Source organism: Lemur catta, chromosome 1 (assembly GCF_020740605.2).
Source record: "Lemur catta isolate mLemCat1 chromosome 1, mLemCat1.pri, whole genome shotgun sequence".
Lineage (NCBI taxonomy): Eukaryota > Metazoa > Chordata > Mammalia > Primates > Lemuridae > Lemur > Lemur catta.
In genome coordinates this window covers 23,659,485-23,673,523 of record NC_059128.1, presented here as the reverse complement: position 1 = coordinate 23,673,523, position 14,039 = coordinate 23,659,485, and positions in this window count along the sequence as shown.

Sequence of the window (14,039 nt, the reverse complement as noted above, 5' to 3'; positions counted from 1 at the left end):
TGTGTCCTTCCCCAGCCAGAGCTCATCTGCAGCCTGCGATGATCCACTTTGTCTCTCAGGCTCCTCCCTTTCTCCTTCTCATCAAGACCTTTCACGATGACACTGTCAGAATCTCGTTTTCCAGGGCCTCCCCGATCGGCTCAACTCCTTCTTTCAAAGTTCACCTGTAGCACTGTGCCTGCCCTTTCCCTCCGTGTTTTGCATGTTACCTGACCAAGGCAGATATATGACTGTCCTCTCTGAGTCCCAGTTTCTTTGAAGCGGGGAGAGTGTACTCCTTTCCTAGGGCTGCCAACAACAAATTACCACAAACTGGGTGGCTGAAAACAACAGACATTTGTTCTCCCACAGTTCTGGAGGCCAGAAGTCTGCAATCAAGGTGTTGGCAGAGCCACACCCGTCTGAAGGCTCCAGGAAGAATCCTTCCTTGCCTCCTCAGTGTCTGCTGTGTGCCGGCAATCCTTGGCGCGCCTTGGCTCATAGACACATCACTGCAACCTCGCCCCCATCTCCACGTGGCCTTCCCTCTGCGCGTCTGCAGCTGCTCCAAGTTTCCCTCTTCTCATGAGGCCGCCAGTCTTTGGATTTAGGGCCCACCTAATCCAGTATGACTTCATCTTAACTTGATTGCATCTGCGAAGACCCTATTTGCAAATAAGATCCCATTCACAGGATCTGCGTGGATGTGAATTTGACCCAGGATAATCCCTCACCCTTACCCTTGACTTTTCCTTCTCCTTTACATCTGCCACCCCCAAGAAGCTTTCGGGTTAGCCTGACCGCTCCTCCTAGACGTCCTGCCTGTCCCTCTTCTTCACCACTCTGACAGGCGGGGCCTTTCCATTTAGTGCAGACTCCGGGGCCAGACTGAGTCCTGGCTTCCCCGCTTAGACAGAGGAACCTGAGAATGTGACTTCACTTCCCTGGGCCTCAGTTTCCTGACCTGCAAAGTGAGAGCATAATTACAGTACCGTTTCTACTTTACAGGGTTCTGTGATGATCGAGTGCATTAGTCTGTAAAGAGGCAGAGAACACTGCCCGGCATGGAAGGGGGGCTGTCATCAGCACCCTTCGTGGCAGGGTTACTGCAGTGGCCCCCTAACCAGCGGCCCTCTAGCTTTAATCCTCCAGCACCCCGAACCGTCCTCAAACACAAATCTCACCTTGTCACTCCATGTCATCTGAATGTGTTCCGCTGCATTTAAGTATTTGCAGTGGAGCACACAGGGCCCTTGGCAAGGCAGCCTTTTCCTACTGATATAGCCTTGTCTCACTCACATCTTGCATGCTGTGCACAGAGGTACACACACACACACACACGATGCTCTGGAGCCATGCTGAACCAACCACAGCTCTCAGGACACCCCGCTCTCTCCTTGGCACAGCTGCCTAACCCCTGGAGCTGCCCCACCCTTCCCCACCTGGATGTCGGCCACTTCTCCCTCAGGGAGCACTCAGCTAGGTCCCATCATCTCCAGGACACAGTCCTGAGTCAGGGGTGGGTCTTCTGGGGTCCTGCCCTGCCTCTGTCCCTTACACCTGTGAGCCACTCCAGGACCAGGGCTGTGTCCCTTCTCCACATCTCAGAACAGCCCCGGATGGAGCACAGTAGGTAGGGGAAAGAATGCAGCCCGACCTGCTGAGACTCCTAGGACCTGCATTCCTCTATTTCCAGTTCAACTTGACACCTCCTGTCTTCCCCAGGTCACCGGGCCCCTCATCGCTGTTCTGCAGCCTGTTCCTGCCTTCTTGGCCTCTCCCCGCTACCCCCATCTCGGCTTGTTTCCTTCCTTCCCCAGCTGGGCCGCTCACCGGCTGTCCCTCTCTCCAGGCTGCTATTTGCTTCTGTAATTGGATTATTTGTGCAAGCGTGCCATTTGGGGACGTGGGGATGCATGTGTGGAAACCCTCTTGATGGTGTAGTTGTGCAGAGCTGGGTGGCCGCAGGAGAGCGGCCCCCAGGGAAGGGAGGCAGCCGAGAGCAGTAAACACTCACCCCCAGGGGGCTCCCACCAGCCCCTGAGAGCTCCACTCAGCCCCACCTCCAGAAGGCAACACTCAGGGCACCCTCTGGGGCTTGTGCGGGGAGGGGCGCCAAGCCCATGGGGCTCCTTGCTGGCAGGGAGGAGGGGTGTGGGGAGGAAGCCTCTCCCCTGGGGGGTGGCCTGTGGAAAGGGTGCCTCCTGGCACACCCAAGGGCCCAGCTGCAGGCAGAGGAGAGAGGCCTCGGGATGCCCTGGGCTTCAGAGGTCTGGGGAGCAAACCTGGGGAGGGTCCCCTCCTGGCTGGGAGGCAGCTCTGGTGACAGTTACCCATAGCCTGAGGGCCCAGCAGGAGGGACTGTAACATCATCTACACTCCTCACCCAGCCCCCTTTTTCCTTGTGGGCAGGAAGAGGCAGGGACAGGACTTGGCGGCAAAGGCCTGTGTGTACCTATAGGGCCCATCTCGGCAGCAAGGCCCAGCCCCAAACCCCTGACCTCCTTTCCTCCGGCCACCTGGTTGTCTCACAGGGATCCCAAACTCAGTGTCTTCCCCACCATCCCCCAGCGCCACAGCCTCCAGGGCTTCTCTCCGGGACTGAAGGCACCGGTTCACCTGTCCCCCACATGCCCACACCAGAAACTCGGGGTCTCCTTTGTCGCCCCCCTCCCCCAGCCCATTGAACTGTCAGCAAGAGTGACCATCTCTACCTGCTGCACACCTCTGCCCCTTCTGCTCTTGCCCAGGCCCTCTGCTGCCCCAGCCTCCCGCACCCGGGCTACTCTGCTGGTCCCCCAACGCTTTCCCAAATCACAAGGTGACCACCAAGTTTGGCAGCAGCCGCAAATGCATAATGAATGCTTGTTATCTCCCAAGACAATACAATAACAGGATTGCGATTTGCTCACACTCAAATCCGATCTTGTCTCTCTCCTGTTAAAATCCTTTCATGGGCTCCATGGAACTCGGAAGAAAGTGCAGACATGCCTCTTTGAGGCCCTTCCTAAGCAGGCACTCTCAGCCTCCTGGGGCCACGGCTGCTGTGCATGAGAAGGGTGGGCGCCCTTTCCACCCAGCCTCTAAATCCCTCCTTATGGGATTTACTTTCTTCTTTTGACTCTTAAGTGATATTCCCTATCCCTTAGTTTTCCCCAATTGCCAAACTTGCAACCTGCTGGAAGAGCCCCCTCTCGCCCCAGGACACCTCTGGGAGCTTCCTCCGCCTCCCTGAGAAAGTCCATGTCCCAGCCTCCCTTCCACCCCGCTTGCCAGCCCCTCTGCAAAGGGGTTGGCTTGACGGGTGGCATTGCCTCCCGCTGCCCTGCCTGGGACCAGGCCCAGCACTCTGCCTGGTCTGCATCCGGGGCTGCTGCAGATGCCAGCGCAGGGCCAGGGCCCAGCAGAGGGATGGCGGGTCCCTCAGCCCCAGCGACAGCGCCAAGCTCTCCCTTCTGCTCCAGCCCGTTTCCCCTCTGCTTTGTATTCCAGGCCCGTTCTCTGCTTTGATGAAACAGTAACCATTTTCTCGCTGCCTCGTGCTCTTCTCTGCATTATTCATGGGCTCCACTCTCTTTGCCACCAACAGGCACAGGCTGATCTCATGCCCCAGTGAGAGTGAAAAAGTAAAGGCCCTGGTGAAATGGCTGCCCTCCCTGGCCCTGCCACTGGCCCTTTCTTCTCTGCCCTTTTCCTAAGTCAAGAGGGGAGCAAAGAGGGTCTGTGATGGCCCCGAGTGCCTCTTGGGGTCACGAGCACTCTTTGGGTGTCATCCAGCCCACTGTGGGGCCCCACTCTGGAAAGGTGTCTGGGGAGCTGGCAGAGGAGCTTGGGAGCAGCCCTTTTTGCAGAGTGGATTCAGGTTCCCCCACCTTGCTCTGCCCAGCCCCCATCCCATAACCCTGGGCTCTGCCTCACCAGCCTCCCAAGTGAAGGTGGTCTCATGGGGACAGCCAGACCCGGGAACAAAGAACGTGTGCTCTTGGTCATGTTCCCACTTCCTGGGCCTTGCTCTCTTCTGGTGCCACCCCATGGCAGGTGGCAGGCCACCCCGGGCAGCTCAGTGCTGGGCCTGTTTGCCCTCCCCAGTCTCCCACCTGCAGTCCAGCCGCTTCTCCCTTTGCCAAGGAGGGATGTGGAACTGGAACATTCTCCATTGGCTGGACACCAGGCTTGCTTCCTTCTCATCACCCAGCCGCAATCTGTGGCCTGCTGTCTCCTCTAGCCTGCCCCACCCCAGCCCCAGGCCTGCCCGCTGCCCCAGCCCAGCCGTGAGGGCACTGGGTGGGTGTCACAGCCTCCATCCCTGGAGCATGAAGCCGAGAGGGCCACCTCCTCTGAAACTCCCCAGCTGCCTGCCTTGGCGACCCTGCATGGCTTCCTTTCTTGATACACAGACAGAAGGTTCTGGATGGGGCCCAACCGTGCAGGTTGGAGCAGGTGTTATGATCGTTGAGCCACTGTGCTTTGTGCAGTCACCTAATCATCGCTTTTACTCTTTAAACAACTCTTTGAGGTAGGGGATATTTCTCCCTCTGCATAGATAAAGAAACAGAAGCGCAGAGACACTAACGTGGCCAAGGTCGCACAAGCAGCAAACAGCAGGGCTCAGATTCTTGGACAACTCCTGACAAAGGGGGCTTCCTCCATAAGCCTTCCCCACCTGCCCCATCCTCCTTGCCACCTTTCCCGGTGGCACAGGGGTGCAAGGGATGCCACGTCCAGCTGGCTGGGATGCAGCTCTGCCTGCCCCTGCAGGACCCAACTGCTAATCAGCAGCGCTGGTATCCAGGCAACCAGCCTCCCTGGCTTCAGATAAGCAGAAACAGCTGGGAGCTGCTGAGCCTGGGAAGCCGGCAGGGGAGGGAGAGGGGAGCCAGCCAGACAGCCTGTTATTTTGAGCCTGTTATTCTCACCCTTCCAGACCTTGGCTTGAGATAGGGCCTCTCCCCCAAGCTTATCCTTGCCACTGTCACGGTGGGTGGGGGGTGTCTCCAGGGGCTCCACCTCCCTCCTCGCCCTGAGCCTGGCACAATTTGGGGGAAGTAAGGGGAGAAGTGCCGACCCTTCGTTTTTCTTCCCTTCGTTTTTCTTCGAGCAGAGGAGGAAAGTTGGTCATAAGCTGCCAAGGTGAAGGGGCTCTGGGGTCATGTGACAAACAGAAGTAGTTGAGGTTCACCTTGCGGAGCCTCCAGGCTTCAGTGAGGTTTTCCCCCTTCCCTGCATCGGCCCGGCCTGGAGCGCAGGCTTGGCTGGGCGCTGCCCTCCGCCCAGCATGATGGCGGCAGTGCTGGCGATGGAGGGTGGTGCTGCTGGCTCAGCCCGACTCTGCTGGTTCCAAGCTTGGCCACGCCTCTTGGACCCTCAGTTTCTTCATCTAGAAAATGGAGACGATGGCACCTACCCTGCTGGCTAGAGGCGGGAACTAGGTGAAGGTGGCAGGTGAAACGCCCGGCACAGTGCCTGGCACTGCGGTGCCGTTATGGTTGGTTCCATCCCCTTCCGCATGTCTGGGCCTGCCCTGCCCGGCCTGGACATCTCTCCCACAGGGTTCTGTCTTCTCCAGGACTATTTCTGTCTCCTGTTCTAAAGGTCAGTGCCTTTCCTGAGATATGGCAGCTGCCTCCTCTTTTCCACCCCTAGTGGCATTAATCCCATGCCCAGGGGACGGCACTTGCCCCAGATGGCTTTGCCTGCCCCCTGCCTTTACCTAGGATGGGCCTGGGCATGCCCACCCCCGCTTTCACACATACCCCCAAGGCTACTGCGAGACCTGGAGCACAGCCATTGTTTGACTGACTCACTGACCACATCAGTGGCCAGAACATTCCTGCTGTTCCTACAGTGCTAGGACTGCCCCCTGACCGCCCAGGCCTCTTTCTCTGCTTCCAGCTCCAGGCAATGCCAGGCCCCCACTGAGGGCGGATGGGCTTTTCCTACCAGGAGGATTAAAGGAGAGGACAGGAAGAGACAGCATGCCCAGCCCAGGCAGGAAGCATCAGTGGTCACTCCCGTCCCTCTCCAGCTGTTACCACCTCCTGGGTCTGTGATTGGAGGGAGGTGATTTGCTTGAACCAAAGGTGTCCCTCATCCCTAGCATTAGTGCCCACCTGTACCCCTGCATTGCAGGGAGAGAGGAACAGGAGCCAGCAAGTGACACTCACCCGTGACGAGAGCCCAGGGCGGAGCCTGGCAGTGACAAGGCAGGCCTGGGGAGGGGGTGGCTTTCAGGAGACTCACACCCCATCAGCACCCACAAGCACCCCCATGGATGGCCCTGGCCCATTGTACAAGCACTGGGGGACATTGATCAGGGAATGTCCACGTGTCAGTGTTGCTCTCTAGTCACCATCTCGAGCCTCTCCCAGCAGTCCCCTCATAGAGAGGGAACCATTGTCATCCCACTGCACAGAAGATGCAACTAGGGCTGAGGGTGTGCTGAGTAAACCCCCAGAGTCCACATCAGGTCTGGGCCCAGCCCTGCTGCTCCTGTCCCTGTGCACACAGAAGTCCCTTCAAGGGCCCACAGTGCACCTGAGGCAGGGGCAGGGGTTCAAGGGCTGACTCTTCCTGCCCTCCCCAACCAGGGTGCAGGGAGGGAGGACAGGGCTACCACAGCCTGGGCTGGGGGCAACAGAGGCCGAATCCATGGTGGGTGAGAGGGAGGAGGGGGTGGTCGGGTGGCAGTGGACGCTTCTCTAAGCCGGATGTCCTCCCTGTCCCCAGCAGAAATGGAGAAAGGAGGGAAAGGCAGCCTGGGGTTGGGGTGGGGAGAAAGAGGGAGCAGCTCCCACCCTAACCCAGCCCAGCCAATTTCTCCCACTCTTTTTGGCACCCTCAATCCCCTCCCCTGATGCAGAATTTCCCGGAGAGGACCAAGACTCCAAAGCAAGATAAACAGAAGTGCAGGGGGCTTGGAGGAGCATTCCAGAGCTAAAAATAACAGGTCAGCCCCTCCCACGCCCCCAGGCCCGGCTCCCAGACAGCCCCACTCCCCTTGCCCAGTTCTCAACTGGGCCCCCCACCAGGGAAGTCTGGAATGCCAGTCTGCTACCGCCATGCTAAAGCCCCTTTCCCAGACCCCTCCCCAGCAGTGGGGCCGCAGCCAGGGCAGGAGGGGAGCCCAGCCCGGCTAGGCCCTCCCCTCCACGGCACCCACTGGAAAGTCTGGGCGGCTCCAGTGGGCCCACAGCTCAGCAGCTAACCCTGTCGCCTGCCTTCCTGTTGCTATCTTTGTGACAGAATTCAGGTCTGCAGTCCTGTCAGCAAAGGCAGGGGGCCTTCAGACCAAGGATCTTGTTCTCTCTACAAGCACATCCTGAGGTTAGTAAGCAATTCCACTCCTGTAGGTGATAAGGGAGGGGAGAACGTGGAAGAAAAAGAAAATTCTGGCTGGGCGAGGTGGCTCAGGCCTATAATCCTAGCACTCTGGGAGACCAGCCTGAGCAAGAGTGAGACCCTGTCTTTACTAAAAATAGAAAAAATTAGCCGGGCATGGTGGCACATGCCTGTAGTCCCAGCCACTCGGGAGGCTGAAGCAGGAGGATTGCTTGAGCCCAGGAGTTTGAGGTTGCTGTGAGCTATGATCAAGCCACTGCACTCTACCCAGGCAACAAAGCGAAACTCTGTCTCAAAAAAAAAAAAAAGAAAAGAAGGAAGGAAGGGAGGGAGGGAGGGAAGAGGGAGGAAGGAAGGAAGAAAGAAAATTCCAGGAGAAAACTCATTATTGAGCACCCACTACGTGTCAGAACTGTGTGCCCGGCTTGTCCTGTCCATCATTTCTCTCCATTCTCACAGAAGGTACATGTTGCTCTGTTCCCGTTTTCCAGATATGGAAACTGAGGCTCAGAGATGCAAAGAAAGAACCAAAGTCATCAGAGGCAGCCCAGATAGGAGTGGTGTCCCCATCAGCCAGGGCTGCCCCTCAAAGGGGCCAGGTCCTCCCTCAGATTTGCACTGGATGCCAACTCTCTTCCCCCGGCCGCTCCAAGGGGTCCAGCACACAGCTGAGACGGGTCCTGGAGTGAAGCAGTCACGCCTGCCAGAGTTCGGGGCCCCTGGGAACGTCAGCCCAGCCCCTCACCCGCAGTGGGACCAACCAACTGTGTCATGGCCTACACAGGCCCTTTCCCGAGGGCACGGGGTGGGGGGGGGGTCACAGTCTTTTCCACCTAGTGGCAGCCACTGCTCTGGTGACTGCAGCTGGGATGAGGAAGGAGTGCCAAGCCCCCTCCTCACACCCATGCCACCCTAAGGTGTCCCTGCAGGAGTCCATCCTGAAGATGGCGGATTTTAGGGGGGACGTTCCTGGCTCCAATATCCCCAGAGACATGAGGACGCCCTTTCTCCCTTTCCTGAAAAGCAGGGAAGCCTTGAACAGGCCTGCACAGCGCAAGCCTGGCCCCCACTGCTCCGCCCACACCCGTGCTGGGGTTTACAGAGAGGAAACGCTGAGATCGCTGAGATCATTAAACCCTAAACCCCTAGCAAGCAGGGCAGGCTTAGATGTGACTTAGCCGCTGCTGTCAGCCAGTAGAGGGGTTTTTGTGATGGGCATGGGAGGCAGCCATTGTCCTCCCAAGATGGGGAAAGCAAGAGGAAATGAGGGGTTCACAGCCATAAGAATTCAGTCTCCTAGTTGACTAGCTCCTAGGATGGGGATGCCCTAGCCTCTACTTGAATACACCTAGTGATGGGAGGCTCATCCCCATGAGAAAGCTCTGATTATTAGCAAACTCTTCCTTATGGTGTTGAGCTGGAATCTCCACCCCCACCCCTGCGCCTCTCACTGTCCGGTTCTGCCCTCCGGGTCCACAAAGCTGCTCCTCTTTCTGCAGGAAGGTCTTTCAAAGTAGAGCACTCTCCCAGACGATTAGGTCCAGGCAGGCTTTCAGATCCTAGGATAGGGGACAGCCACAGAAAGAATGAGATGATTCAAAGCCATGCTGAATGGCTGATGATAACTCTACCCAAGCTGTGCTCCCACGACGCCGTCTGAAAGGCACCTGCAGTTAAGGCGCCATTCACACGAGGGCTCTTTATTTAGCAGGAGTGGCAGCTTTTACTGCTCAGCCTTACAGACACCGGGGGAAAGGTTCTCACAGGTCCAGTAAACACGGAATCTTTCTTTGACAGGAACTGGGCATTGCATTGTTTACCAGGCTTGCTGGGTTTCTCCGGCCAGAAAGCTGCCAGTCCTGGAGACTGGCTCTGTGACCTCCCCACCCCAACCCGTGCCCACCCCCATCCAGGTCTCCTTTCTACACACTTTTCTCCATCCTTATGGCCACCACCCTAACCTGTCTAAATCACCCCCACCTCTCACCCCCTAACCGCTCTCTACTTCCAGAGATGCATCCTGCTTCCCGCCCCATCCCCAATTCATTCTCCACCTAGAAGCCGGAGCACGGTCGGATCATGTCACTCTCCTGGGCGAACCTTACAATGGTTGTCCAATGCACTTCAGGTAAAAACCAAACTACTCACTACTTGAAGGGCTATAAGGCCCTTCGACACGGGGCCCTGCCCACTTCCCTGACCTCTGGCCTTCCAGGAGCAGGCCAAGCTCTTTCCTGCCCTAGGGCCTGTGCACATTCTGGCCGGTCTCCCTGAACATCATTCCATTAGCTCTTTGCATGTTTGGCTCCTTCTCAACATTCAGATCTCAGCCAGAAGGTCACCTTCTCCAAAAGGCCTCCCTGACTGCCCTATCTAAATTAGGTTCCCTTTTGAATTCTCTGTTATAGGCCTTTTCTATTTCATCTATATCATTTACAACATATTGCCTGCCTCCCACACTAAAATGCAAGCTGCCCGAGAGCAGGGACCCTGTTTGTTTTGCCCACTGCCAAACCTGCCACTTCCCGTGTAGGGCCTGTCACCTGAGGGCACACAGGGAATGTCTGTTGGATGATAAGTAACAGCCCTGCCTTTGTCCAGTCTACAGGGGTATTTGGAATCCAGCCCTCCTTAGAGAGATGCACATGAAAACTGCCCAAGGGCCTGCCGAGCCCCATGGGGAGGACTTCATTTAAGAAAAACTGGCCAGTTCTCTCGGCTTGTTCGTTTGCTCATTCACTTATTAATTCTTCTAGCAAAAATGGAATACTTCCTGGTACCCAGAAGCTGTTCCAGGGACTGAAACTCCAGAGGTGAGCAATGGCAACCAAATTCCTGTTTCAACGGCCTTACCCTCACCCAACAAACATTTCATTATCAACAGTAAACAACAGTTACAGGCTGGTAGTAAGGGTGCCACAAAAACTAAAACTGGTCTTGGGAGGCCAGCTTGGGTGAGGTAGTCTGCTAGAAGTCAGGGAGCTCTGAGGATTATGGACACAGAACAGACTGGATGTGCACGGACTCCTCCCACCCCCTCCCCTCCCAATTTTATCACCAAGTAGCAAACATGTGATGGGTAGGAAGACAAGAGTAAGTTGGGAGGATTCCAGCATGTTCCCCATAAAAAATGATACAGGTAGCTGTGTCCCTGTAAAGTTCTGTGTCCACTGATCCCTGGGCTTGTCCCCTGCATAAACGAAAGCTGCAGAGATTCCTTCAGTCGAGAACAAGGTCAACACTAAGGGATTCTCTGTGTTAAATGTCCACCTGCTGGATCTGCTTACTTAGAACAAGGGGGAGCCTGCAATCCGACACACTCACGTGTAGACAGACATGCTTTACCGTGCAGGAAGAAGGACTCCACCCCAACACGGCTTGTAGAGCAACTCTGCAGTGAGTAAAAACAAAATAGAACTGCAATCAATTTGTGAAAACTGATGTGAACTCTAAGATGACCAAAAAACCCCAAATCACGCATTTAGGTGGCACAGCTCAATAAGAGTGTGTGCCAGCATGTGAGAGGTTGGTATGTCTTTGTTTCGGCATGGTGTCCTTGGGTGATGCATCTAGGAGCTGGTATGTAGGTATTTGGGTAGAACACACTCTATTTCTTGTTTGTTTTTACACACTTTCTTTTTTTTCTTTTTTTTCTCCCATTTCACTTATTCATTCATCAAACTTGGGCATCCTCACCATGATCCAAGTCCTTGTACACTGTGGAGTGGGTGGGACTTGGGGACAGTGGAGCTAGACTAGAACAGGACAAAGGAGTCCTCTCCTCAGACAGCTCACCCACTGGTTCAAATCTCTATTTTCAGGCCAGGCAGGTGGCTTACACCTGCAATCCTATCACTTTGGGAGGCTGAGCTGGGAAGATTGCTTGAAGCCAGGAGTTCAAGACCAGCCTGAGCAAGAGGGAGATCCCATCTCTACAAAAAATAGAAAAAATTAGCTGGTGTGGTGGCTCGGGCCTGTAGTCCCAGCTACTTGGGAGGCTGAAGCAGGAGGATTGCTTGAGCCCAGGAGTTTCAGGTGAGCTACGATGACCCCACTGCACTCTAGCAGGGGCGACAGAGCAAGAAAGACCCTGTCTTTAAAAAGAACCCTATTTTTCCATCTCGGGGGCACCGCCTCTACTATCTATCCGCCGCCCAAGCAGAAGCCCTGGGAGATGCCCTAGACTCCCCCATTTCATCATCCCTTTTTCCACCCAAGCACCAAATCTGGTGGCCTGTACCTCTTAAATTGCCCTGATCTCCCACCCCCCAGGGTGCCCCAGCTCAGGCAGTCACCTCTCCCCTGGTCCCTGCAGAAGCCTGGCCTAGCCTCTCCCAGCACAGCCCTCACTCCTCCTCCAGGGGTCCTCCGTGGGCACAGCCATCTCTAGCAAGCCCCCATCCGGCCTCCCCACGTCCACGCCCCACCAAAGGCCCACAGGCCGCGGAGAGCCTGTGCTGACCCTGCATGGCAGCCCTCCCTCCGCGCTGCGCTTGCAGAGGCTCCACGGCGACCTCCCGGGTTCCAGTCTCCCCGCCACCCCCGGCTGAGCGCAGCATGGCGCCTAGAACACCGTGGCAGCCTGGTGATGCCTGGGCCCAGGCGACTCGTCGGATGTTTTCCCCTTACCGAGCTGGGTAACCATGAGGTGGCAGACGAGGCCCCGCCCGGAGAAGGAGCCGGCGAGCGCGAGCGCCGAGCCCAGGCGGCAGCTGGTGTCGCCATGGCAACCGCTCGCCTCGCCTCCCGGGGCCTGGCCTTTTCACTTGGCCTTTTTGGCAGGCTCCCTCAGCCCCCCCAAACCCGCTCAGCCGGCGCGCCGGCCCTCGCCTCCGCCCCCACCCTGCCCCTCTGCCCCTCTTCCCCCCTCCCCCTCCTCTTCCTCCCCCCTCCGCTCCTCCCAGCTCCCTCCCTTCTGCAGCCTCTGCCAAAGCGCAGGGAGGGGAAAGCCGGGCCAAGGAAGGACTCAGATTGTCAATTCTAAGCCGATTTCCCCTCCACAGGCAGCAAGCCCTTTCATGCATTTTTCCCCTATTACCATAAACGCAGGAACTTGCATTAGGATGAATGAGCAGAAACTCCTGTCTTTGTCAGAGCCTTGGCAGAACGCCAGGCATAGAATGACCTAAAACACTCAGAACTGAATGGAGCTGGAGAGGGGGTGGAGATCCCATGTCGGGTGAGAAATGGGAAGGGGGGAGGGTGGCCTTTGGTCTCTAATTACAATAATAAAGTGTTCGCCGGGTGCCCAGGCCCTATGCTAAGCCCTTTGCACAGATTCTCCTTTAATCCTCACAAAATCCGTATGTCCTATTATCCCCCTATTTTTATATATGCTAAAACGGAGGATCAGAGGTGTCAAGGAAGAGGCCCAAGATCACACAGCAAATGAGCGACAGAGAGGGCTTTGAACCTTTCTAACTTTAGAGCCTGAACTACAGCATCAAGGTCACCTTCCTGAGGGCTGATTCAAGGCTGCATAACCGGCTCCCACCACCCAGACCCCCCAAACACTCTCCCCGCCCCACCCTCCCCTCCCCCACAGCCTCCCTTCAGCATTGCTCCCCCAGTTCCATTCCTCAGTGCAATTTTGCAAATCAGACTTGTCCATAAATCAGATATGAATGGGAGACCCCTAGGCGGAGGGAAAGAGAGCTCCTCAAGACCCAGCCAAGGCATCATGTTTGTTGTGCTGCCTGGTGGGCAGAGGCCTTGCTTTATAAACCTGCACAGTCACGTGTCTACGGCCAGTGCCCAACAAGGTTGATCAGGTGCTGTGCTGAATGGTCCAGATCCACAGTCCACCCTCTTCCATGTCCTCCTTACCCTTGGCCTGTAAGGACTATGTCACCCAACACTCTCACTCTTTGGTTCTGCTTGGATTCAGCCAATGGGATAAGACAGCAGGCTACTGGAGGGTGGGAGGAAAAAGAGGTCTGGGTATTTATTTCCCACTCGCTTCTTGGCTGGGCATGGGTTGCCAGTGGCTGCTTTCCTCCACCTAAGGCTGCAGTGCCTGAGCCTTTCCTATGGCTCAGCTCGGCCATAGCTCTCAAGCGTTCCTCGCCTTGCCCCCTTTGTCCACCCCCTGCTCTGTTTTTGACCCTAGGATGCGTCACCATTCCTTGTTGGTTCTCCTTACCTTTCTATAACTTTAGAAATTGTGCTTTCATTGACCCCTCGATCACCCTGTTTGCAATGCAATCTTCTGTTTCCTTCCAGGACACAGAGAAGACAGGCTATTACTGTCTCTTTTGTAGGTGGCAGGGAAATAGCACAGAACAAAACAGCAAGAACTCCTGCCCTCAGGGAGTGGGAGTGGACCAAGACAGACAGTAAGCAAATAAACAAGAAATACACAACGTCAGGGAGGGATAAGTGCTACCAGTGAATGAACAGAAAAAAGAATCCACGAATGCAATGGTTTAGAGGTCATTATCAGACTTTAGAGATGATCTCCTCTGAACCCCTCCCTTTACAAATGAAGGCAAGGAGGCCCAGAGAGGATGTTCAAGGTCACCCGGTGAATTATTGGTAAAAGCTGGGCTGGATTCCAGCTCTCCTTGGCTCTGCCACAGCCAGGGCCACAGGGCTGCAGCTCAGGCCCTGGAAGTGGGAGATGCAAAAGCCTTTGCATTTCCTTCTGGTTCTCTTTCTCTTCACTGAAAGGGGCAGCAATGAAGTTTACCGGAAAGCCTGGGCAGCTGGGGAGAAAGGAAGGC